Source organism: Entelurus aequoreus, linkage group LG12 (genome assembly GCF_033978785.1).
Source record: "Entelurus aequoreus isolate RoL-2023_Sb linkage group LG12, RoL_Eaeq_v1.1, whole genome shotgun sequence".
NCBI classification, from domain to species: Eukaryota; Metazoa; Chordata; class Actinopteri; order Syngnathiformes; family Syngnathidae; genus Entelurus; species Entelurus aequoreus.
In genome coordinates this window covers 18696096-18723595 of record NC_084742.1, presented here as the reverse complement: position 1 = coordinate 18723595, position 27500 = coordinate 18696096, and the positions used below count along the sequence as shown (strand labels likewise).

At 39.4% G+C, this 27500-nt stretch overlaps 1 protein-coding gene across 1 annotated transcript in view; it reads left to right on the top strand.

Annotated features, from left to right (window-relative positions):
* Window positions 1–3393: 3393 nt before the first annotated feature.
* ache (acetylcholinesterase (Yt blood group)) overlaps window positions 3394–27500 on the top strand; it is a 47112-nt gene continuing 23005 nt past the window's right edge. Inside the window, exon 1 of the mRNA XM_062064998.1 lies at window positions 3394–3619. The gene's annotated coding sequence lies outside the window, so the exon portion shown is untranslated. The remainder of the gene's footprint in view (window positions 3620–27500) is intronic.

Here is a 27500-nt window from a genome sequence, read left to right as displayed (position 1 = left end):
AAAAGATGATACAATATGACCACATGTTCCTTCTTTGCCTTTGCTTGCCAAGGTTGTTGTATCGCAGGAATCTCAGGGAAAGAAACATGACGAGTAGAGCGAAGGAGGCACTGCAGTAGAGAGATTTTAATCATCCTAAGTGGCTTCAAGACGACCTGTCTCACCTTACTCCTCTCCTGCGGGTACATTAAAACACACACACACACACAAACGGGATTAGGTGCAATATTTTTGTTGCAATGGTCTTCCACTGAATCTGAGCTCTCTTTTCATTTTTTTTTATTTCACATTGACGGAAATAAAATGTGTGTTCCATCATGACTTTATGCTACACCACAGCATATACTGTAATAGCAAGGCCTGGTTTCTATGCAGTAGGCTTTTCCATGACATTTGTCATTGTCATATCTATGACCATGGGCTCCAGTCTCTCCCCCCCCCCCCCCCCCCGACTCAGACAGGGTAGAAAATGAATGGATGGAGTTTTGCATGAAGGCCTGACTCCTGTGACATCTTAGCACATTTAAGGCGGCCTCGTTTCGTAAATATCGCATTTGCGTTGGTGTATTCATCCATCTTTTGGGACGTCTGCTGAACGAAAGCAGCTTTGTGGTTTAAAACGTGCCTCAAATCATCCAAATTCCAACTTTTCCCAGTTGGACAAACAATGTTGGAATTGTTTCTCCCTGCCAGCTCCATTAATCTCATTCTGTCCTCATTTCCTCCTCAGCTCTCATCCTTCTCTCCATGTCTCAGCATAATGTCGCTCAGTGAATTAGGACCACTGCTTGGATGTTAAACAATCAATATGGCCAACCACACTGCTACTGCTGATTCGCACAACAATAAATACATTCTGTTTTGTTGGGAATATATTTATATATAATATAAATTAATATATATCAATGCCGTTCAAACATTTTTTTGGGAAATCAGATTAATCACATTTTGGAATTTGAACTAATCATGGTTAATCACAGGTGATTACTTGCATAACTCAAATTTGCTTTGGAAAAGACTCCAATATTTGTACACAAACACAAGTTTATTGCAGAATGTCATCCAGGAACATTCTTCAAGCGTTTTACATGAATCAAATCAAACTTTATTTATATAGCACTTTTCATACACAGGCAAGTGGCAAACACATAGTGCTGTACCAAACAACATAGTAGAAGAGAAAAAAGCGCACACACACACATGCGTGTCATTTATTTGCACACAACTTGGCAACAGTTAAATCTAAAGCCCTTTCAGGCTTTATTTTTGGGGGCTTGGTTGATGGTTTACATCTTTGTAAATATTGCAAAGCCCCTTTAAACTAATTTTACCATAACAATGTAAAAGGTCAATATTGTCCGCTCCTCTTCCCTTCTTTTTGTAATTCAAATATTCATTACATTATGATGATGAGACGTAATACTTTTTTTTAATCAATATGGTTATTTCTATTGGTATTATTGTTGTTCCATTGTACTGCCATATTTCAATAATGCATAGGCCATTGTGATTACTGTATTATTACTATCTACTTCACTAATTAACATACAAGATGTTGTTGTGGCTTGTCCAACCCTTTGAGACATTTGTGATTAAGGGCTATATAACTAAACGTTGATTGACTGGTTGATTGATAATTTGTATTTATAATATTTGGCATCATATTTGTATATATTGTGTTTGCTGATGTTGTTCTGTCATTGTTATTTTTGTTTTCTGTTGTCTCTCTCTGTCTTGTACCCTCTCTTGTCCCCACAATTTCTCCCTCTGTCTTCCATTTTATATAAAACCCAAAACCAGTGAAGTTGGCACGTTGTGTAATTCGTAAATAAACACAGAATACAATGATTTGCAAATCCTTTTCAACTTATATTTAATTGAATAGACTGCAAAGACAATATATTTAATGTTCGAACTGAGAAACATGGGGTTTTTTTTGTGCAAATAATCATTAACTTAGAATTTAATAGCAGCAACACATTGCAAAAAAGTTGGCACCTATATATAAGTTTCCGCCTACAACAATCCGGATAATTATTTTCCTCTTTGTTCTGGAGGACACGATGTCCACAGTTTCCAAAAACAATGTGAAATGTGGACTCGTCAGACCACAGAATACTTTTACATTTTGCATCAGTCCATCTTAGATGAGCTCGGGCCCAGCGAAACCGGCTGCATTTCTGGGTGTTGTTGATAAATGGCTTTGGCTTTGCATAGTAGAGTTTTAACTTACACTTACAGATGTAGCAACCAACTGTAGATACTGACAGTGGTTTTCTGAAGTGTTCCTGAGCCCATGTGCTGATATCCTTTACACACTGATGTCGCTTTTTGATGCAGTACCACCTGAGGGATCAAAGGTCACGGACTTAGTTGAGAAATGTTGTTCTTAAACTGTTCGACAATTTGCTCACGCATTTGTTCACAAAGTGGTGACCACCGCCCCATCCTTGTTTGTGAATGACTGAGCATTTTATGGAAGCTGCTTTTATACCCAATCATGACACCCACCTGTTTCCAATTAGCCTGTTCACCTGTGGTATGTTCCAAATAAGTGTTTGATGAGCATTCCTCAACTTTCTCAGTCTTTTTTGTCACTTGTGCCAAAATTCCAAATGAGCTAGTATTTGCAAAAAATAAAGTTTTCCAGTTCGAACGTTAAGTATCTTGTCTTTGCAGTCTATTCAATTGAATATAGATTTAAAAGGATTATCAAATCGTTGTATTCTGTTTTTATTTACATTTAAACGCAACGTGCCAAATGTAGAGCTTTTGTTGTTGTTGTTGTCTCTGTGTCTTGTACCCCTCTTGTCCCCACAATTATTTTTTTCTTCTTTCTATCCCGCCCTTCTGCAGTCCAGCTGGGCCAAACATTAAATATATGCAAACATTTAATAAAGTCAAATACAAATAGGGAAACAAGAGAAATATCCAACACTTCTCTTTTGGGACAATTAAGCGGTAGAAAATGGATGGATGGATGGGCATCTACTGTACGTCAACAATATGATTTGCTCGAGTGTCTTGACAGGACAGTTTTTTTAAGTGGGCGTCATTTGGCATTCAAAAAAACCTACATGAGTCGGAAACTTTGCATTATTTAAGCACAAACAGTGTTGGCGTCTAACGACATCTAACATCCAGTTTTGAACGAAAGACATAACCTGCTACTCGTGCATATAACCAGGCTTTTGTATTTTGTATTGTCACGTGTTGTACATGATTTTTTTTTTCGAATAAAGCTCAAACTACGGCAAATGTACGGGAAATTGTTAATTGGGAGGGCGCCGGTAAAGCGAGTCAACATAGGTCGTTTAAACAACTATGTTTAAGTGTACCTGAAGGCACCACGTAGTCTGCGTTCGCCAGACATAGACGTCTAAACTCTCGCGAGACTTTGTGGTCGTCCACTGTGTACAAGCACTATTTATTAGAGCAGCCCACCACCCCTGTCGCTGTAGTGCTGCTCGGCCAGGCAGTGTGGATGTTTGCTAACCGTAGGAGGCATTACGCTCAAGGTTTTGTCCTTAACAACAGTCTGGAGTCATTGACGTTGTCTCAGCCCGCTGCTGCTGTTTTAACCGCAGAGGAAGAAGACTAACAAGTGTACATTTTTAAGGTAGGACACACTAACCTATGTCGACCAGTTGTCTTCAAGCTTATAGTTGTGTTTGTCGATTAAATGTGCTGATAAAATGGCAGGTATTGTGCCACAACGTCACCATAATCATCGTTTTAATGAGAACTCTCCGGCTCGTACGCTCGCGAGATTAGCTAACCTGTGTCCACTGTCTGTCCTGTCCTTTAACTTCATTTTTGCAGGCAAGATCATCTGTAGCCATGGTTACCAGTTTAATGTTATCTTAATGCACCACTCGGAAAGCCTTCAAATGCCATTTCCCTGTGTTCACCTCTCAAATATGTAATATGTATACATTTAAAATATTACATTTGAACTTTCTTGTACGTTTGACTTAAAAAAGGCAAAACAAACAGCATTGATTATGTTGGTCAAAAAGGCATTTTCAAGTCTTTTTTTGTTTGCATCACACTATTACAGATATCTGTAATAGTGTTTCACCGTCCTAGATCAAACATGTCCAAAGTGTAGCCAAGGAGTAATTGTTGGCCCGTTGCTTGTTTTCTTTTTTCTTTGTATTGGCTCTTATTCTATCCATCCATCCATCCATCCATCCATCCATCCATCCATCCATCCATCCATCTTATTCCGCTTATCCGAGGTCGGGTCGCGGGGGCAGCTCTAGTGATTTGTAATTAAACACAGGCATAATGACTGAAGTATCAAATATTAAAAATTTACGGTGGAACTGCAAGTTTTGGGAATTTTGCCCACTCATAGGCGCCGATCCCGTGGGTGCTCCACGTGGGATTGATGGCAAATTCTTTCTCACCACCAAGCAAAAACCGCGCATGCTCAGAAAAGTAGCGTCAGATTTACCGCCCGTCCGAGCACCCACTGGCAGAAATGTAGATCGCGCCTGTGCCCACAATTCACAGTCCTTATGAGAGACAGGAACACATATTTATTCATTGTAACTCGTTAAGAAACGTAAATCAAAGTCATGAAGGACGGAAGTCATGACGTCATTGCGTCTTTTCCGACCATAAAACCCATTCAAAAAAAAAATTTCAAAAAAATTTCAATACTCTTTTTACATTTAGTGACCTGAATATCAACCAAGTATTAGCGATATTGTTATTACAAGCGCTAACGTTAAAGACATATTTTTATCGGCGCATTGATCAAGAGAGGTAACTAACTCCCTTATGCTGCTGTATTGACATCATTAACTAGTGAGCTGCTTTCTCATCTCTGAGCTCGTGAAAGTTAATTCTAGGTTATAATTTATCATGCTTCTCAACTGTATAGTAGAAGGTTGTGGAAATAAATCGAGAATTTGATACACTTTGACTGCTAACTTTGACCCGGAAATGGCGAAAAAGACCCGAAATGACACTTGGTTCCACGCACCTTTTTTCTTTGCAAGGATTATGAGTAATTTTTCATCTAAACGGGAATATATGAACATCCTAACAGTCTGCATCCCGGTGAGGGCAGACATTGTACAGTAAGTGATGTTTTATCATGTGTGTTGGCTCTCAAGAAGTGTGCCATGATTAGTAGTAGTTGTTACTGTTGTTAAAATGAGCAAAATACGTAAATATTACATGTTACAATGAATGTGCCTGTTAAATTACATATACACTTACTGTGTGTATATAAAACGTTGATGGAAGTGTTTGGATGTTTTTTTAAGCGCTTTACAGGCAGAATAGAGCGACTCTCTAAGGTTCCATTGTAAGTGGACTTTTTCTAACATTTATTTACTAGTTAGAGTGCATAAAAAGATAAACCTATGTGTGCTTGTCTTACATAAGGATTGTGAATGAGAGGCCAAATTCCAAAAAAGTGCAGATCCCCTTTAAGCAGGTATTATTTGACCCTTTGGTGATACTACCTCTTGGACCCATGCTTTAAACCGTATAATGTGCCTCTCACAGTTATTAAACACATTTTAAATTCAGTTTTACACATTAAGAAACTATTACAGACATACAGTTTACAATATTGTACTTAAAAACATGCAGTTACACAACATAATTTGTCAAAGCATCTTCTTGCAAGAAAATGTTATAAATTCACCAGTGAAACAGTGCCCCCGGCTTATTCTCGTGCACATACTGACATCAAACCATTTTCTATTTTAGTTAACATAGAAAAACTATCCATCCATCCATGCATTTTCTACAAATTATTTTCGATTCAATTCAGACAAAAAGGTGAGGTGGCGACTTGTCCAGGGTGTACCCCGCCTTCCGCCCGATTGTAGCTGAGATAGCCTCCAGCATCCCCGCGACCCCGAAGGGAATAAGCGGTAGAAAATGGATGGATGGATCAGACAAAAGTAATCAGCGAATATGTGGGAGAGTGAATTCTCTATTGTATTGACCTAGATTGGATTGGTACTCGCGTCTTTAATGCATAACATGTACTATAGAGCTCCACCCACCCTCCTGATTCTTTTATGTTTCTGTATGCGGTCCATTTATACTAGTGATGGTCAGATGAAGCCTAATGAGGCATCAAATCACTTGAGCCAATTGGTTCGAGAATTTCCCAAAGCTTCAAGGCATGCTTTGGCACACGACACCACCTGCTGGTCAAATGTATGATTACAAACAGCTGTATCTTAACCACATAATGTATGAGGTATTGAAATGTTGCGTCTGTTATGCCTCTTGGAAATGACAATGAATCACAATACATATTCAACCGAATGGTTTTGCTAGTTAAATTAACAAAGTACATTAAAATATGTCTCATGTATTATATATGGACTGTATATGTATTGTGTGTTTGTATTTTTCCAACATGGTAGAAATATGATAGGGCAGGTTGTATAATGTTTTTATGTCACCTTGAAGAAAATGACAATATAATATACCTTTTACAATAATGTACAGAGCAGAGGAGATTTAGTTAATTGTATTTTTGGTTTTAAGCGATTCTTTTTTCTTCTTGACCAAACCTCTTCATCATCCAGCTGTTGATTTCTGGTGGCTGGTTAAAAAAAGAATAAATACAGAATGCGTTAATTCAACACAACTCAATCGAGGATTGACGTTGCCAACAATCGAACTCCTGTCATGTAGCAACGGTCGCATCAAAGGCAGCTGCTCGAACTATTACGCTACCAAAGTTGTGCACACAGATCTGACACAAGTTGGTTATTCGATATACAGTACATGACAACGTGGTAACCACTTTGGATTAAGTTTGTCGTCATTATTTGATTCTAGTGGCATTTAAAAACATTGTTTTTAATCTCTATACAGATTCTGAACTGACCACAACAATAAAAGCCCACATTTTCAATGGAACTTGGGCGGTTTATGAGTTGTTGAATCTCCTGGCAAAACCTTAGCCGCGTCCCGAAACTCTCACGTGGTACATCCTGGCAGCGAGGCTACACATGTCATAATTTCTGGCTCCTCCCCTTAATAAAGCAAACTTCGATACGTGCCTCGCGGAAACACCTATCCATTACTCAACACATGCCTTGAAGCCTCTGCACATTTCCTCCCATCGCTAATATACATACCAAGTTTGGACACCCCTGATAGCGACTTTGTGTGGCATCTTAAGTCCTCCTGCGTTGTATTTTGTGTAACACTGAAGATGGATTAGACATGTGATTGTGCTAAGACTCTACATAGCATTGATGTTGAGGGCAGATCTTTTGCCACCAATAGTTTAATATATTTGAATGCAAAAACGGCTATAATTACTATCCCCGTTAATCAATAATGATGATAAAGGTATGGCATGTATCTCATTCCACCTTTGGGATGAATGAGAAGGACAGTGCAATCAGTTTAATACTATAGTATTGATATTTTTAGGGGATTTGCCACAATCGGTTTAGCCTTAGTAGGACCCCAACACAGAGCACAAAAATAAATAGGAATAACAACAAATAGAGCACTCAAATAAGGGTGAAGAAAATAAACTAAGGATGCACACTCAAGGTGTGAGAAACAGAAATCGCACACAAAAGGTGTGGAGATTAACAATTACCACTACAACCGCAACGTCAAAGCCACAGAGAACGAGAAGCGTGATTGGAGCAAAAGCAGAGGAGATGTACACAACTGGAAGGGTGAAACATACCGTATTTTTCGGACTATAAGTCACATTTTTTTTCATAGTTTGGCCGGGGGTGCGACTTATACTCAGGAGCGACTTATGTGTGAAATTATTAACACATTACCGTAAAATATCAAATAATAATATTTAGCACATTAATGTAAGAGACTAGACATATAAGATTTCATCGGATTTAGTGATTAGGAGTGACAGATTGTTTGGTAAACCTATAGCATGTTCTATCCATCTTTAATCCTCTTGGCCTCCTTGGGAGCATACGGCGTCTACCATGGATCTCCACCTAACTCTCTACTGTGCGATGGTCTTTGCTTCTTGCCAGGAGATCCCCATCTTGGTCAGTTCATCAAGAGTGGACCGCCTCCAGTTGAGTTTGGGTCTCCCTGGCTTCCTCTTGCCTTGAGGGTTATAGTCCAGGGCTTGTCTTGCTATGTTTCTCTGATCCTTTCTAAGTGTATGGCCAATCCATCCCCACTTTCTGCTTTTTGATTTCATTTTGAATTTGCTCTTGGTTCATGCGTCTCCACAGGTCTACATATCTTGTTGGGCCACCAAATCCTCAGTATGTACCTGAGACAGTTGTTAATAAATACTTGTAGTTTATGGATGATTGATTTGGTGGTTTTCCAGGTTTCACAGCCATAAAGAAGGACAGATTTTACATTTGTATTGAAGATTCTGATTTTGGTGTTTCTGGAGAGCTGGGAAGAAAGCCATACAGGTCGGAGAGTTCCAAAGGCATGTCTTGCTTTGCTGATGCGCAGCTCGATATCTTTATCAGCTCCTCCATCTGTGCTGATGTTGCTTCCCAGGTAGACAAACTTGACCACATCTTCCAGGGGGTGCTCCTCGATTGTGATAGGTTGATAGGATTTGGTGTTATAGCTATTTGAATGACTCTTACCATAATATGTTACGCTAACATACCAGGCACGTTCTCAGTTGGTTATTTATGCGTCATATAACGTACACATTTTCAGCCTGTTGTTCACTATTCTTTATTTATTTTAAATTGCCTTTCAAATGTCTATTCTTGGTGTTGGGTTTTATCAAATAAATTTCCCCAAAAAATGCGACTTATATTCCAGTGCGACTTGTATGTTTTTTTCCTTCTTTATTATGCATTTTCGGCCGGTGCGGCTTATACTCCGGAGCGACTTATACTCCGAAAAATACGGTAATCAGTAAAGAGACTGGAGAGCTTAAGTAGTCAGGAGGAAATTAGTATCAGGTGTGCACGAATGTGGGTACGCCTCGTGACTCAGAAACCAGGGACTGCAACAAAAAGAAGATAGGCGGCAGCAGAGTGGCCAGATCAGGACAGTATTAGCCTTTTTTTTTTGCTTGAAAATGCTTAATTTAGGACCAAAAAAATGTAGAATATGCTTTGAAAAATGAAACATTTTCCCAAAAACATCTTCAATGTGGTGAAGCCACAATATTTGAAACACTATGGGAATATTTGTTGCATGATCAGATAATGTAAAAGTTTAGAATATATGCATTTGCATGCAGTGTGCATTTAGCTAGAAAGTGCGTTTTGGTGCACAATTAATGTGGTAGATTTCAAACTAAACGTATGTTTAAATCCAGAAAACTACGTACGCATGTAATAATTTAGTTGTATTAAATTGTACGAACGCACAAATCCAAGCACATTTCGTTGTTACATGGAGTCAACGTGTAATTGATCTCACGAGTTGGCTTGACATGGCACGCCAAGGTTACGCCCCCTTTTAAATACTCACATCATGTTGAAGATAGCCATGTGCTTAAGCGCTGCATCTGTGTTAAATCCCAAATCAGTAGGAGGTGGTTCTTTCTGGTGTTTGGAACGATCACCAGCGGGTTGAAATAACAAAGAAATGGTCGGATATCAGGAAGAAGGTGAGGAAGAAGTAGGGATGGGCCGATAAAACGATATAAATATATATTGCGATATACACATAATGAATATCAATTTAAAATGTGTTCAATAAAATATACGATTATATATTTATATTTTTTGGTCGGAAGAAACCAGAAATTATGAAGCAAGATTTGTTTAATGAAGTCTCTTGCGGTCTGGGAACCCAGAAAACAGGAAGTGTCACTGATCAATAGGAGGGACACGCTAACAACCAGTCAGTTAACAGTATTCACTGAGCAATGGGAGGGAAACGCCAACAGCCAATCACGTAACGGTATCGACTACCAAATTTGGTTGTGTTCTTGTCTGTCATAATGATTGTAAACAATAGGCAAAATTCCAAAAAAAGTGCAGTTCCCTTTTGATGAGTAGTTTCCCAAACTACTGTGTAGTGTTCAATAGCTTATACACTACTGCCATCTAGTGTCTCAAATCTGCAATTACCTTCAAATCTACTTTAATTATTTTATTACCATAGCCGCGCTCATCCTACCTGGCTACCGGACACCCTGTCCACTGATAAAAGCACTGTTGGTAAGTTTGATTTTTATTTTTACAGTATTTATTGGCAGGCTTAAATAAATCATAATAAATATAAATAATTATCACTATCAATCAATATAAAGTATGTACATAGTGATATAGTTTTCAGCCATATCCCCCAGCCCTAGGAAAAAGATGGATGTACATTGCCAAAACAGACGAGCGTTTGTCCCCTCCGCCTCAATGCTTTACAGCGCTCGGTGCCAGTGAACGAAAATGTATAATTTTGCAATCTTTTAAATGTAAACATGCCAGCATATCACAAAGGATACAAATACTTTTGAGTCTTGTTTGATTACTCAATTTATTACAACACAGGAGAGCTTCTTGCGGTAGCAGCAGTATATGTATCCTCATTGGTCTCCGATGCCAGTGTGCGGTGACCACCCGCTGCTGTTGTCTGCCTGACATGGCCAAGGAATTGCAGAAACACGTTTTGACAGCAATAGGTGGAAAAAAATGATATATGTCCTTAAAACTATTAATATGAATATAAAGCTGGCTAAGGCCGAACGACCACCTCTGTATGTCACCAAAGAATCCAGAGCAGTGGTTCTTAACCTGGGTTCGATCGAACCCTAGGGTTTCAGTGAGTCGGCCTCAGGGGTTCGGTGGAGCCTCCGCCACGGAGGTCAAGTGACACACCCGACTCATCGTGCAAATAAAAACTTCTCCCTATCGTCGTATTATGGATATGGCAACAGCAGAAGTCACACTGGTTTTCAGGTGTGTCATTTGTTGTGAGTTCATGCACTCTTGATTGAGACTTTATTAGTAGGTTGCACAGTGAAGTACATATTCCGTACAATTGACCACTAAATGGTAACACCCGAATAAGTTTTTCAACTTGTTTAAGTCGGGGTCCACTTAAATTGATTCATGATACAGATATATACTATCATATATACTATCATCATAATACAGTCATCACACAAGATAATCACATTGAATTATTTACATTATTTACAATCAGGAGTGTGGAGGGGGGGTGGGGTGGGGGGGTGGGGATATGGACATCAAGTAGTGGACATAGAGAGAGAGAGAGAGAGAGAGAGAGAGAGAGCGAGAGAGAGAGAGAGAGATCAGAAGGCATAAGAAAAATAATCTGCATTTGATTGTTTACATTTGATTATTAGCAATCCGGGGAGGGTGTTAGTTTAGGGTTGTAGCTGCCTGGAGGTGAACTTTTATAGCGGTTTTGAAGGAGGATAGAGATGCCCTTTCTTTTATACCTGTTGGGAGCGCATTCCACATTGATGTGGCATAGAAAGAGAATGAGTTAAGACCTTTGTTAGTTCGGAATCTGGGTTTAACGTGGTTAGTGGAGCACCCCCTGGTGTTGTGGTTATGGCGGTCATTTACGTTAAGGAAGTAGTTTGACATGTACTTCGGTATCAGGGAGGTGTAGCGGATTTTATAGACTAGGCTCAGTGCAAGTTGTTTAACTCTGTCCTCCACCTTGAGCCAGCCCACTTTAGAGAAGTGGGTAGGAGTGAGGTGGGATCTGGGGTGGAGGTCTAGAAGTAACCTGACTAGCTTGTTCTGAGATGTTTGGAGTTTAGATTTGAGGGTTTTGGAGGTGCTAGGGTACCAGGAGGTGCATGCGTAATCGAAAAAGGGTTGAACGACAGTTCCCGCCAGAATCCTCAAGGTGCTTTTGTTGACCAGAGAGGAAATTCTGTAGAGAAATCTCGTTCGTTGGTTAACCTTTTTGATTACCTTGGTTGCCATTTTATCACAGGAAAGGTTAGCCTCTAGAATGGAACCTAGGTAGGTGACCTCATCTTTCCTGGTGATGACTCTGTTGGTTTTGTTCTTTGAACAAGGTGATGTTCATGCACGGTTCATTTTCAGCACCAGTAAAAAAAACATATAACTTTGTCTTGAATTTGAAAAAAAAAAACATTTTATTTTCACTAAAGAAGGGTTCGGTGAATGCGCATATGAAACTGGTGGGGTTCGGTACCTCCAACAAGGTTAAGAACCACTGATCCAAAGCCTGTAGAAATGTACGTACGTCAGCCAAACCCCGTTTTCGTATGAGTTGGGAAATTGTGTTAGATGTAAATATAAATGGAATACAATGATTTGCAAATCCTTTTCAACCCATATTCAGTTGAATATGCTACAAAGACAACATATTTGATGTTCAAACTGATAAACTTTTTTTTTTTGCAAATAATCATTAACTCTAGAATTTGATGCCAGCAACACGTGACAAAGAAGTTGGGAAAGGTGGCAATAAATACTGATAAAGTTGAGGAATGCTCATCAAACACTTATTTGGAACATCCCACAGGTGTGCAGGTTAATTGGGAACAGGTGGGTGCCATGATTGGGTATAAAAACAGCTTCCCAAAAAATGCTCAGTCTTTCACAAGAAAGGATGGGGCGAGGTACACCCCTTTGTCCACAACTGCGTGAGCAAATAGTCAAACAGTTTAAGAACAACGTTTCTCAAAGTGCAATTCTACGGTCCATAATATCATCAAAAGGTTCAGAGAATCTGGAGAAATCACTCCACGTAAGCAGCATGGCCGGAAACCAACATTGAATGACCTTGACCTTCGATCCTTCAGACGGCACTGTATCAAAAACCGACATCAATCTCTAAAGGATATCACCTCATGGGCTCAGGAACACTTCAGAAAACCACTGTCACTAAATACAGTTCGTCGCTACATCTGTAAGTGCAAGTTAAAGCTCTACTATGCAAAGCGAAAGCCATTTTTTAACAACATCCAGAAAAGCCGCCGGCTTCTCTGGGGCCGAGATCATCTAAGATGGACTCATGCAAAGTGGAAAAGTGTTCTGTGGTCTGATGAGTCCACATTTCAAATTGTTTTTGGAAATAGTCGACATCGTGTCATCTGGACCAAAGGAGAAGCGAACCATCCAGACTGTTATCGACGCAAAGTTCAAAAGCCAGCATCTGTGATGGTATGGGGGTGCATTAGTGCCCAAGGCATGGGTAACTTACACATCTGTGAAGGCACCAGTAATGCTGAAAGGTACATACAGGTTTTGGAACAACATATGCTGCCATCTAAGTGCCGTCTTTTTCATGGACGCCCCTGCTTATTTCAGCAAGACAATGCCAAGCCACATTCAGCACGTGTTACAACAGCGTGGCTTCGTAAAAAAAAGATTGCGGGTACTTTCCTGGCCCGCCTGCAGTCCAGACCTGTCTCCCATCGAAAATGTGTGGCGCATTATGTAGCGTGAAATACGACAGCGAAGACCTCGGACTGTTGATCGACTGAAGCTCTACATAAAACAAGAATGGGAAAGAATTCCACTTTCAAAGCTTCAACAATTAGTTTCCTCAGTTCCCAATCGTTTATTGAGTGTTGTTAAAAGAAAAGGTGATGTAACACAGTGGTGAACATGCCCTTTCCCAACTACTTTGTTAATTATTATTTGCAAACAAAAATAAAGTTTATGAGTTTGAACATCAAATATCTTGTCTTTGTAGTGCATTCAATTGAATATGGGTTGAAAAGGATTTGCAAATCATTGTATTCCATTTATATTTACATCTAACACAATTTCCCAACTCATATGGAAACAGGGTTTGTAACATCGTCAGTCTTGATACAGCTCATGACGTGGAAAAATGGCGTACACCAGGTTTTTGTGCGTAAGCATGCTTGTTGTGGGCCCTGGTCTCTGGGTCTTGAGTTTGACACCTATGCTTTAAGGCAACAGAGCCGTAAACAATTCAACTTAATATTTAATTATCTTGCTTTTTTAGTGACAAAAATAATTATGTTCACCTTTTTGTTTCTGCTTAATGGGCTAAATTTTGTGTGTGTGATGGGTTAAATGTTGTGTGTTTGTGTGTTAGTGCATGCGTGCGTGCTGTTGCAAGATGGAAAATTCCAGCGATTCCCCTCGCTGCCAGTCAAAGCGTCACGCAGCTGCGGCTCTCCATGGCAGCTTCTTGTCTTGAATGCTTACTCTAAGTCAAGTCCAAGCATTTTGTGGAAGCGTGTGAAAGGACAGCAGGACTTTGGAGTGACACATTGAAATCACACAGAATCACAGTTCTCTGTTGCTTATACAAATAATAACAATTATCCATCTGTCATGTATGCATGAAGTACAAATGGGGACTTCAATGTTGTCATGGAAAAAGCATTATTCTAGGCAGTCAATGGGTGTTTTCCACGCACTGCTTTGGATTTGAGTTTTTTTTTGTCCGTGGAAACATACGACATACCCTAAGCCACCCCCACCCCCACATCATCCTTCCCGCCATCTCCGTCCATGCAATCAATCCTCCTGTGAACTTCATACACAAATTCCTGGGTCTAATTTGAGAAGTGACACACTTTCTTTCCACTCGGTGTCTCCCTGTGCCACCCACAATGTCCCTCGTCTCTCCTCATTATCTCCAATTGCGATTCTCAAGCAGGCTTGTGTGTGTTGTAAAGGTGGTCGCATGCCCAGCATCCAAATATAAAACGGCCATCACTTGGCAGTTGGCACCTACTATTACTACCCACCATTCTCCATCCTTTTATTAACTTATCATCCATCCCTATCTTCTTTTATTGACCCTCATATTCCTGGTTGCATCGATATTGTTTTTAATGGTAGCTCGGTAATCTTCACATTAATGTTAATGAAGTGTTCTTATGATAAATACAATAAAATGCTTAACCGCTTAAAAGGGTCCTATTATGCAAAAACAACTTTTCTTATAGGGTGATATATCGATTTTATAGATAAATTCAAGTTTTTTGTTGCAGACGATTTAAAAAATTAAAAAATCTAGGTTTTTCTCCTCTTGCTCCGGCATACTTTTCGCCCACATGAGCTGCCGTAGCCCTAGCTGGCTGGCTCCCTTACTTCTTGAACGGAGGTCCACAAGCTAATTCTAATGCTAATGAGAGCGAAACGTTTGTTAGAAAGAAACGAAAAGTGTCGTCTGTGCTTTAGAATTGCAACAACAGGCATGGAATAAATGACACAACAAACTTATTCCAGCATCTGAAACAGCATCGAGCCGAGTAGTGGAAATGCAACTCTTTAGGAGGCAAACAAGACCGCAACAACAAAACATTTACAAATAAGAAGCAGCTTTCTCTGGTGAAATCATTTACACAAAGTTCCATGTATGATCAAAAAGGAGTACACTGCACAGAGCAATCACTATAGCAGTCGCTCTGCACATGCAAAACCGGACAGCTCTTACACGCGTCTGCTGCTGCAAAACTGTTGTGGAATTATAACTCATTTAATCAATCAATAAATCAAAGTTTACTTATATAGCCCTTAATCACAAATGTCTCAAAGGTCTGCAATCATTAATATAGTGATATATTCCATGAGCGATGAAGTGTACATTGTCTTTAACATCAGTACACACTAACAAGGAGCCCAGGATACTTCAGGGAATAGCCCACGTTTATCCACTTACTAAAACTATATTGTCATCTCAATGTTTCACGTGATTATTTATTTGCATACAATGTACAATACTACATTTTCATTTACAGTAGTATTTTATTTAAAGCTGAGGTTTTAAGTTTGCACTTTATTGATCTGATTGAGTTGTATTACTATTTAATGATTATTGGTATAGTTATTGTTTTTGTTTATTGGAGTTTATCTATTTGCATGCAATGTGCAATGCTACATTTTTATTTACAAAAGTATTTTTTTCAAAACAGAAGTTTTAAGTTTGCACTTTATTAATCTCAATATTGCAGATGATTTATTTGCATTCAATGTATAAAGCTACATTTTTTATTTACAAAAGTATTTTTTCAAAACAGAAGTTTTAAGTTTTCACTTTATTATTCGCAATGTTGCAGATAATTTTTTTGCATGCAATGTACGATGCTGTCATGTCTGTTTATCATGTTTTTGTTTTGGCCATGTGCTGTTTGTTTTTTTGGACACTTTCTTAGTTCCTGGTTTCACTTCCTTGTTTGGTTTGGTTTCCATGGTCACCCATTAGTTTTCACCTGTCATGTCACGCACCTGTTTGTTCCAATCATGTCACTGTTATTTAAGTCTACCTTTGTTCATCAATCGTGCATCACTGCCTGCATTCTGTTTGTCACGCGTTTATGTCAAGTAAGTGTTTGATTATGCCATGTCATCCATGCCAAGTAATTAAGCTTCATGTGTTTTAGGCACCCTTGCCTTTTTGCTTTATTGTTTGCATGTGTGATAGTTTTAGTGATTTATGTTGAATAAATCCAAGCTCACCTTCACGCTGTCGTCCGGAGCCGTTTTTTGCATGGGAAGAACAACCCCGCAGCCAGCTGCGACCCCCCCACGTGACAGATGCTACATTTTTGTTGACATAATTATTTTATTCAAGACAGAAGTAATGCCTCCTAGAGGAAGCTCTTCATTTGGTTCTTTGAAAATTATTGCATTAAAAGTACAATTTAAATCTGGTCTAAAAACAACAACAAATTTGAATTTTGCTAAGAGTAAGATGCAGTGTATGCAGTGATTTTAAACAAGTTTTTGATCAAATAAAAGCAAAACTTGTTTTGAATTAATATTGGTTTCTTTAAAAAAAAATAGGGGGAAAAAATCAGAATTTAATTTTTTTTAATTTTAGCCCATATCGCCCAGGCCTATCTGATGGTACCCGTTTTTGTTTATTTACGATCCCCATAAGTCCGAAAATGTTAAATGCCTTCTTCCAGATTTTCTCCAAACGAGCTGTTTGGAATTTGAGACTTTAGTGACTTATTTTGCCTGACTTACGTCAGCGGATATCTCCATATATAGTATAGGTTTAACCGAAGTCTGCTATTTTTATTCAGTTGTAGTCCAAAGTTGTTGCCAATAAATTCGTTATTTTTCTCTACCCTCTTTTTGTTGAGCAGATTGGCTCGTACATGCATGTGAAAATCCTCTGCTGTTGCCATTTCTAATAAAAAGTAGATAACATTACATGTTATGTAGAACACAAGGAAGTGTTTACATTTAGGGGGGGGGAAGTCATAACATGACCCCTTTAAGCAGAAGCTGCTGTTCTCTTACCTTTTGGATGTGAATATAGGAATAACAAAATAAAACTATTACCTTCCAGGTCTGAAATTTCCTTGTTGGCTTTTGGAGCCACACAGCAAAAGGTCAGTCTTCCCGTAGTGGAACATTGATTTGTAGGACATTCAGTCATTTTCTCTTTGTCTGTGCTTCTCTTGTGTGTACTTTAAAGGCCTACTGAAAGCCACTACTACCGACCACGCAGTCTGATAGTTTATATATCAATGATGAAATCTTAACATTGCAACACATGCCAATACGGCCGGGTTAACTTATAAAGTGACATTTAAAACTTCCCGGGAATGATGACGTATGCGCGTGACGAAGTCCGAGTAACGGAAGTTATGGTACCCCGTAGAATCCTATACAAAAAGCTCTGTTTTCATTTCATAATTCCACAGTATTCTGGACATCTTTTGCAATTTTTTTAATGAACAATGAAGGCTGCAAATAAGACAGTTGTAGGTGGGATCAGTGTATTAGCAGCGGACTACAGCAACACAACCAGGAGGACTTTGGGACGGTATAGCTCGGTTGGTAGAGCGGCCGTGCCAGCAACTTGAGGGTTGCAGGTTCGATCCCCGCTTCCGCCATCCTGGTCACTGCCGATGTGTCCTTGGGCAAGACACTTTACCCACCTGCTCCCAGTGCCACCCACACTGGTTTAAATGTAACTTAGATATTGGGTTTCACAATGTAAAGCGCTTTGAGTCACTTGAGAAAAAGTGCTATATAAATGTAATTCACTTCACTTTGTTGGAGCGCTAGCCGCGCTAGCCGCCGACCTCACCTTGACTTCCTACGTCTCCAGGCCGCCAAACGCATCGGGTGAAGTCCTTCGTCCTTCTGCCGATCGCTGGAACGCAGGTGAGCACGGGTGTTGATGAGAAAATGAGGGCTGGCTGGCGTAGGTGGAGAGCTAATGTTTTTAGCATAGCTCTGTGCAGTCCGGTTGCTAAGTTAGCTTCAATGGCGTCGTTGGCACAGCATTGTTAACCTTCGCCAGCCTGGAAAGCATTAACCGTGTATTTACATGTCCACGGTTTAATAGTATTGTTGATTTTCTATCTATCCTTCCAGTCAGGGGTTTATTTCTTTTGTTTCTATATGCAGTTAAAGCAAGATGCTATCACGTTAGCTCGTAGCTAAAGCATTTTGCCGATGTATTGTCGTGGAGATAAAAGGCACTGAATGTCCATTTCCCGTTCTCGACTCTCATTTTCAAGAGGATATAGTATCCGAGGTGGTTTAAAATACAAATCTGTGATCTACAATAGAAAAAGGAGAGTGTGGAATCCAATGAGTCAGCTTGTACCTAAGTTACGGTCAGAGCGAAAAAAGATACGTCCATCGCTGCCTCTCAAGTCATTCACTGTAACGTTCCTCATCTACGAATCTTTCATCCTCGCTCAAATTAATGGGGTAATCATCACTTTCTCGGTCCGAATCTCTCTCGCTCCATTGTAAACAACGGGGAATTGTGAGGAATCCTAGCTCCTGTGACGTCACGCTACTTCCGGTACAGGCAAGGCTTTTTTTTATCAGCGAGCAAAAGTTGCGAACTTTATCGTCGATTTTCTCTACTAAATCCTTTCAGCAAAAATATGGCAATATCGCGAAATGATCAAGTATGACACATAGAATGGATCTGCTATTCCCGTTTAAATAAAAAAAAATCATTTCAGTAGGCCTTTAAGCATGCCATTAAAGAGTATAATTATTTTGTGGATCGTTCTGCTGTTGTCCTGCCGTGCCGCCAGTATTAAATCTCTTAAAGCAATTCTAACAACATTGAAACATGCCACTGTATGGCAGAATTAGTGGCAGAGAAGCTGAAGGGGTACAGTGGCGTGTCTAGGAGATGGCCTGGGGTGACACGTGCCACCCCACTCAAAGGTGGAACAATTTTAAGCAGTATGTTTTTTTAAACCGTGGTACGCATAGCACTCGGGCTCAATCTAGTGGTGCGCCAAACAATTGCTTAATTCAGGAGTCCCCAAACAATAGTTGGGGGTCCCAAGTTTTTTTTTAAAACATGAATTGAGTGATATTGAAATTTGGTAGTCTGCCCTTGTGTGTGTGTGTGTGTGGGACACAGCGTTTATTCTTGACCATGTACAATACAGGAAAGGTCCATGCACAGATTTATTCTAAAGGTACTTATTTGGACAACCTTTCCAGTTCATGGTCTAATTATTCAAAAACCAACAAAGAACGTTAAAATATGTGATATAAAAACACACAACTTGCAAAATTGTTGAATAGTACCCTTCACAATTTTAAAAAAAAACATTTAGCCCATTTACTAAAGGCCTGTTGGGTAATACGCAAAACACTCACCACACTTGCATTTTAGTTGCTTGAGGTACTTTGATAGAAAACTGGATGGATGTCTAGATATTTCTGATGGATTACAAAACTTTAAGGAGGTCGTCGGGGAAATAAACAAGGAAGGAATGGTTCACACACTCATAATATTTAATGTTTTATCGTTTATACTTCATATTCTAGTGGCGGGCAATCTTATGCAGCGCGCACATATTGGCCATCTTTATCGGCGGATTTGGCGGCACCATATTAGCGAGCAATTTTAATCGGCGCGCATATGATTGATGATGACCAATGATGAGCAGACACGTTCTAGACGTCCGTGGTCCTTTTATTTACAATATTTGTTTTTACACAAGCGTATTTAAAGGCCTACTGAAAGCCACTACTACCGACCACGCAGTCTGATAGTTTATATATCAATGATGAAATCTTAACATTGAAACACATGCCAATACGGCCGGGTTAACTTATAAAGTGCAATTTTAAAATTCCCGCCACACTTCCGGTTGGAAAAACTCCTTTGGATATGATTTATGCGCGTGACGTCACAAAATCCACGGAAGTGGTCGGACCCCATCGACCCGATACAAAAACCCCTTGTTTTCTTCGACAAAATTCCACAGTATTCTGGACATCTGTGTTGGTGAATCTTTTGCAATTTGTTTAATGAACAATGGAGGCTGCAAAGAAGAACGTTGTAGGTGGGATCGATCGGTGTATTAGCGGCTAAGTACAATACTTACAGCAACACAACAAGGACTACTTACTACGCCTAGCCGATGCTTGCCGCCAAACCCACGGATGAAGTCCTTCGTCGCGCCGTCGATCGCTGGAACGCAGGTGATGGCGGGAGCTGCCATGCAAGGCGCTAACCAGCAGCCATCAGAGGCAAAGGGTGAAGTGTCTTGCCCAAGGACACAACGGACGTGACTAGGAAGGTAGAAGGTGGGAATTGAACCCCAGTAACCAGCAACACTCTGATTGCTGGCACAGCCACTCTACCAACTTCGCCACGCCGTCTTCATTTGAGAACGATGCTATCACGTTAGCTCAGTAGCTAAGTGTGTCACCGATGTTTTGTCGTGGAGATAAAAGTCACTTTAAATGTCCATTTCGCGTGCTCGACTCTCATTTTCAAGAGGATATAGTATCCGAGGTGGTTTAAAATACAAATCCGTGATCCACAATAGAAAAAGGAGAGAGTGTGGAATCCAATGAGCCAGCTTGTACCTAAGTTACGGTCAGAGCGAAAAAAGATACGTCCATCACTGCCTCTCTAGTCCTTCACTGTAACGTTCCTCATCTACGAATCTTTCATCCTCGCTCAAATTAATGGGGTAATCGTCGCTTTCTCGCTCCGAATCTCTCTCGCTCCATTGTAAACAATGGGGAATTGTGAGGAATACTAGCTCCTGTGACGTCACGCTACTTCCGGTACAGGCGAGGCTTTTTTTATCAGCGAGCAAAAGTTGCGAACTTTATCGTCGATTTTCTCTACTAAATCCTTTCAGCAAAAATATGGCAATATCGCGAAATGATCAAGTATGACACATAGAATGGATCTGCTATTCCCGTTTAAATAAAAAAAATTCATTTCAGTAGGCCGTTAAAGTGTTTGCCTGCCGACACAAGAACAAGGGCATTCATCTGTTTTGAACGTTATTTCAGTTTCACCATCTTTTATTATTCCATCGTGATTCTAGTTCTACTGCATCCAGGTAATTTACTTGTTGTGCAAATACTCTTAAAGGCACACTGTGTAATATTTTTAATTATTCTGTTGCCAGCAATGTAAATAGTAGATTTGAATAACGACCTAATCGGTTTAAATTAAAAAAAAAGGTTTATGAATGTTACAAATTTACTTTATTAAAGAGGAAATTTGACATACTGTAATTGTTTTTTGTGGCAACGGTTGTTTGACATACTATACTAGCTCAATGCTTTGCAATATTGTTTAATGTCAAGAATTGTTTTACAAGACGATTCACTCCATACTTGGTAGTGGTAACATAGTAGCTACAGCTGCTCCTGGGGTAGACTGATTGTTATATGGGTGCCACCCTTGCAGAACTAGGTGCCACCCCTGAAAGTTTTGAGGGTCTTTATTTTACCTGCTGCTGTACTCTGTCTCAAAGTGTTGTCATGTGCTCAATATTTCCTTACCATTATTGCTATGTTGTCTATTACTATTATTGCTATGTTGTCTATTACCATTGTTGGTATATTCATTATTCCTACATTGTTGATACAAATTATTGTTACAGTGTAATAATTATTGTTACCTGTGGTAATGCCACTATGATACAACATCTGTATTATAATCCTTGAACAAAGTAAGAGTGAAACTCATGTGAATAATCACTGAATGGAGAACTGGGGGTGGGATTAAATAAATTATCTTCTTCCCACTCCCTTTCAGGCAAAACTGGACAATCATGCATTACATACTATACATTACCTTTTGCACTATATTAATTTATATTATTATGTGTTGTCAACTTTGTACTTTTTTATGTCATTGCCATAAATAAATGAATGAGAAAAAAAAAATGACACGTCACTGTATCAGACATCTGAACATGTTTGAATATCTTTACAAAATTAAACAAGCAACTTAAAAAAGCAGTATTAAGTTAATGGTTAATCTATATACTGCATTGATTTATGCATTGTTCAATGTTTGTCTGTTTTTACTTCATTCATGTATCTGTAGGATATACATTATAATTAAATTAGTTATTTCAAACAAATTAGTAAATTAATTTGTATGCATTTTATTTTCATTTACTATCAATCTATTCCTATTTTTAACACCTATTTTTCCCCTTTCTATTCCTTTATCATTTTTATTCTCCCTGTTAGATGACACTTAAACACAGGAATTGAAGATACTTTAACAAAAAAATAAACACATATGTTATTCCAAGTGTGACAATGTGGATTAATTATCAGTAAATGCTGGTACACAAAGAAATGGTAACATTACATAAGATATGCTTCCTCCTACTCCTTTGCAGACAAATTTGTGCTGGTGTTATTGTGATGTTTGTTAAATAGGTTCAAATAACTTGACGCAAACTACTGCCAAACGTATTAGAGTAAATGCAACCCTTTTATTGAAGATTCAATGACAATAAAGTCAGTATATGTCTCATCATATATTAGCCTATGATACACAGATGACAGTTGTCTCCCACCTGTCTGCTTTGAGGTGGCTATTTATATCATGCAATGTATGGTTGTCATAGTTACAAAATTAGCATCATGGCCAACTGTGTGTGTGTGTGTGCCTGCGCGCGTGCATGCATGTGTGTAGGGTATTGACACTATTTTGGAACATTCCCGTACTGTTGTATAGAGGATCTATTTTGGCCATGTCAACTTTACGCACCCCCACGCACACACACACACACTGCATAATAACATTGGATGTATTGAATAATACAGCAATGTGAAACTATCATGTTGTCTTTCCTGAACAACTGTCTTACTCATAGACCGGGAAACATTATCCATCCGACAACCAACGATTTGCATGCCAATGTTGTATATTTTTGTGTGTGGCTTACACAGAGCGCAAATTGTACTTTTCATGGCTGTAGGACAGGGGTCTCAAACTCAATTTACCTGGGGGCCACTGGATGCAGAAACTGGGTGAGGCTGGGCCGCAAGAAAAGATTTCTTTAAAAAAATCTAACATGCACTTTTTAATGAATTCACCTCCTTTGAATGGCTTTCCGCCCTAGCAACCATCTCACTCACCATGTAGCTAGCTTTGACTGCTGCATCGCTCTTTTCGCTTGCTTTCTTGACGAAATCTTGTTGCCTCAGTAGACTGGTTTTAAAATTTGCAACCCGGTTCACTCCCCTAGTATTTTGCATACTCCTCAGCATGTCTAGTTGTATAATGACGTTTCAAATTGTATTCCTTGTGCAACGCAACTTTCTCTGTATCAACTACAGAAAAGAGCTATAAGGATTATTCATAAAGTAGATTACTTAAAACACACTAACATATTATTTATTAATTCAGGTTTATTGAAACTACAGGAGCTAGTAAAGTTACAGACATTATGTGTCATGTTTAAGGCTAAAAGTAAAACATTACCAGCAAATTTACAAAAAATGTTTGTCATCACTTCTGAGAATGAAGAGCATAGAAGAAAAGGTCATTTCAATTCTTGACGAAATCTTGTTGCCTCAGTAGACTGGTTTTAAAATTTGCAACCCGGTTCACTCCCCTAGTATTTTGCATACTCCTCAGCATGTCTAGTTGTATAATGACGTTTCAAATTGTATTCCTTGTGCAACGCAACTTTCTCTGTATCAACTACAGAAAAGAGCTATAAGGATTATTCATAAAGTAGATTACTTAAAACACACTAACATATTATTTATTAATTCGGGTTTATTGAAACTACAGGAGCTAGTAAAGTTACAGACATTATGTGTCATGTTTAAGGCTAAAAGTAAAACATTACCAGCAAATTTACAAAAAATGTTTGTCATCACTTCTGAGAATGAAGAGCATAGAAGAAAAGGTCATTTCAAACATCAGTATTCAAGGACAACTTTAAAACAAATGTGTATATCAGTGGTGGGGGTTAAACTATGGAATTCTCTTTACAAGAGATAAAAGATTGTAAAAATATATTCCAATTGAAAAAATATATAAGGACAGAACAATGAGATCATATGGACAGCCATAACTGTTTACATTTTGCTTTATATTTATTATTTTACTTATTTTTTGCCTAGTTTTGTATTTGTTTTGTATCATCCTGTGAGGTGTATACTACTTATTTTGTTTTTTTTGTTCGTTTTGTACATCATGAAGTTTTGCACTTCTTGTGTTTTTTTGTTTGTTTTCGTTATATTTGGATGTAATTGTTTGTTTATATGATATCATTAAGTAAGACTACGTATTATGTTGAAGGGGGCAGAAAAATATAAGATTTTTCTTCATCCTGCTCCTTCTCAGGCATTGGTGTGTAAATGTATAATTTAAAAATTGAGGTATAATTGTCTATCGATCAAAGATGCACATCAATGAAGGAGATAAATAAAAATGAAATGAAATGAAATAAGACACGTCGGGGTGCCCCTGTGAAAGAAATATTGCATCAAAAATCGTCTCTGTCTGGAGCCAACGGGAGGAGGGTGGGGGGTGGAGTTTACAGTTACGGTAGCACAATTAGCCCCGAACGGGTTAACATCACCACGTCTGTATCAGCGCTGGGGTCCAGTGCACCACACTTTTGTATTGTCGCTCGCTCCTTCGGCGGAGTGCTCGTCTTCCCCGCCCGGACTGTTTACAACGGGGGCGGGAGCGAGCAGGCGGGCGAGGGAGGGAGGCAGGGAGGGAGGAAGGAAGAGCGTGTGTCATAGAAAAGCGGCAAAATGTTTCTCTGCTTGCATTACGCAAGTGACGTCAATGCATACTTGCCAACCTTGAGACCTCCGAATTCGGGAGATGGGGGGGGTTGAGTTGGGCGGGGTTAGGGGTAGCGGGGGTGTTTTTGTAGCCCGGAAGAGTTAGGGCTGCAAAGGATTCTGGGTATTTGTTCTGTTGTGTTTATGTTGTGTTTAGGTGCGGATGTTCTCCCGAAATGTGTTTGTCATTCTTGTTTGGTGTGGGTTCACAGTGTGGCGCATATTTGTAACAGTGTTAAAAAATTAATAAAATAAAATATGACCACCCTCAGTGTGACATGTATGGCTGTTCCTCAAGTATGTCTTGCAATAACCTGCGTGTGTCTCTAGAAGCCTCATACAACATGTGTCTGGGCTGGCACGCTGTTAGTATGGAGAAAAAGATGATGCGGTGACAGATTCTAGAGGACACTGATGACAGTGCCATCACGGCACGCCCTCGATATTGTCGAGAGCCTCATACCACAACGTGATTGGTAGATTTCTTCAGCTCCGCACACAACGCTGTCAAGCGCCATTCATTTAAAACTCGCGGGCCGCACTAACATTAAACTTTCATATTAAGGTGGGGGCCGCAAAATAACGTCTCCCGGGCCACAATTGGCCCGCGGGCCGCGTGTTTGAGACCCCTGCTGTAGGATCACGCTAGTTCAGGGTTGTCCAGGGTGCGCCCCAGGGGCCGTTTTCAGCCTGCAGCTAATTTTTCATTGACCCAGGGCAAATTGTAAAAACAAAATTATTTAATTAATAAAGAGATATATCATTAGATGATGTGTCCTGCGATTGGCTAGCGACCAATTCAGGGTGTACCCCACCTTTTGCCCAAAGTCATCTGGGAGAGGCTCCATCTTCCCTGTGAACCTACTGAGGCTAAGCGGTGTTGAAAATTGATGAATGCATTATTAAATGTTACACTAATTTGTAGGGGTGTAAAAAGTAATCGGTACAAACCAATAACCGATTTTAACTTTAGAGATATGAATAGATCGTTTGGTGAGCCTCTGGATTGATCTATATGTAGTAGGGTTGTACGGTATGCCGGTACTAAGAAAGTACCGCTATTCTAATTAATCGAAATCGGTACTATACCAGCCTTGAAAAATACCGTTCTTTCATCCGAATGCTGCTGTGCGGCGGTGACTACAGAGCCGAGGAGCATGATGTTCAGTGTGTCAAAACACAAACACGAAGGGCATACAGTACAATCGATAAAATCTTGGAGAGGAAGAATGGCAAAAAACGGCAATTCTACTGGTTAATAAAGAGGGTGCGGGATGCACAATATGGAGGTATTTGGGCTTCAAAACTAACGATAAAGGTGACGCTTTAAACAGGGATGCTCCGCGCTGCAAGTGCTGCTTTAAAACACGCCTTGCCAAACGTGGCGATTAGTATTACAACCTTTCTTTCAGACGTAGGCAAACATTTAAATAATAAGCATTCAGATCTGCACAATGAGTTATAAAGAGTGACAGGTAATAATGTAGTTGTTACACCTGTCCTGCTGTTCGGCTCCCATGCAGACCGTAGTCTAGAAGCACAGGGCAGTCGTTCCTTCCAGGGCGGATGTTTTCGTCGGGGATAAGACCCTTCACTTTACCCGGCAATGGCTCTGCTAAACTCCGCTTTCCAGTCAGAATTCGAGGCAACCGATTCGTGACAATCTGGTTGCTTTATTGTTAGTTTTGCAGGATACAACTGGACCCGTTCATCACTCTACTGCGCAGTGCACACGCTACCTCTCTCTCTCTCTTTACTCGCCCACTCACTCACTGACGTCACTCAGCCAACACGTTGCCATTTTTGCAAACACACACACTGTATGCCTCTCTCATGAGTTAACCAGCTCCCCTGTTGTGCACATGTAAATACGAAGACGTGCACACAGCTGTTTGGCTTGATGCCAAATATTAGCGGAGTTAAAACCGCCCATTTAGCATCAACTAATGCAAATGAAATTACTACATTTTGTAACAAATTCCTACAATTTGTGTTTTATCTTTAACAATGTGTATTATGCCTGCTTCATGATTTATCTGTGTACTTTTATCCATAGTTTTGTTTTTAGTACTTAATAATAATTGTATTTTTCTTAAAGCACAGACCAGGATTGGCAACCATAAATCCTGAATAATTCAATATAATGTCAGTAAAACGTTGTGTTCTATTCCAACCTAATCCTTGATTATGGCAGATTAAATGTAATATGGAAAATTGTAAATGTGTTCAAGTGCAACAAGAAAAGCCCAATGTGTTTAATGACTTTGAATTTATATTTTACCTTATACAATTATTTGAGTGTGAGCGTTTAATGTATTGTAAGATTTTCTGTTAAAATAAAGCCAATATTGACATTTTTTCTAGTTACCTTTATTTGGAAAAGTATCGATATACACTTTGGTACCGGTACCAAGTTATTGGTATCGATCCCTAATATGGATCGGTCGAAGTCCGGTTGGTAAGTTATTAATTGGTTGATTGTAGATCTGATTCAAAATATGGCTGCTGTAATATTGTGAGACTTCTGTGATAACGCAATACGAGACTACCGTTCTTGTTTGCGACTGACAACGA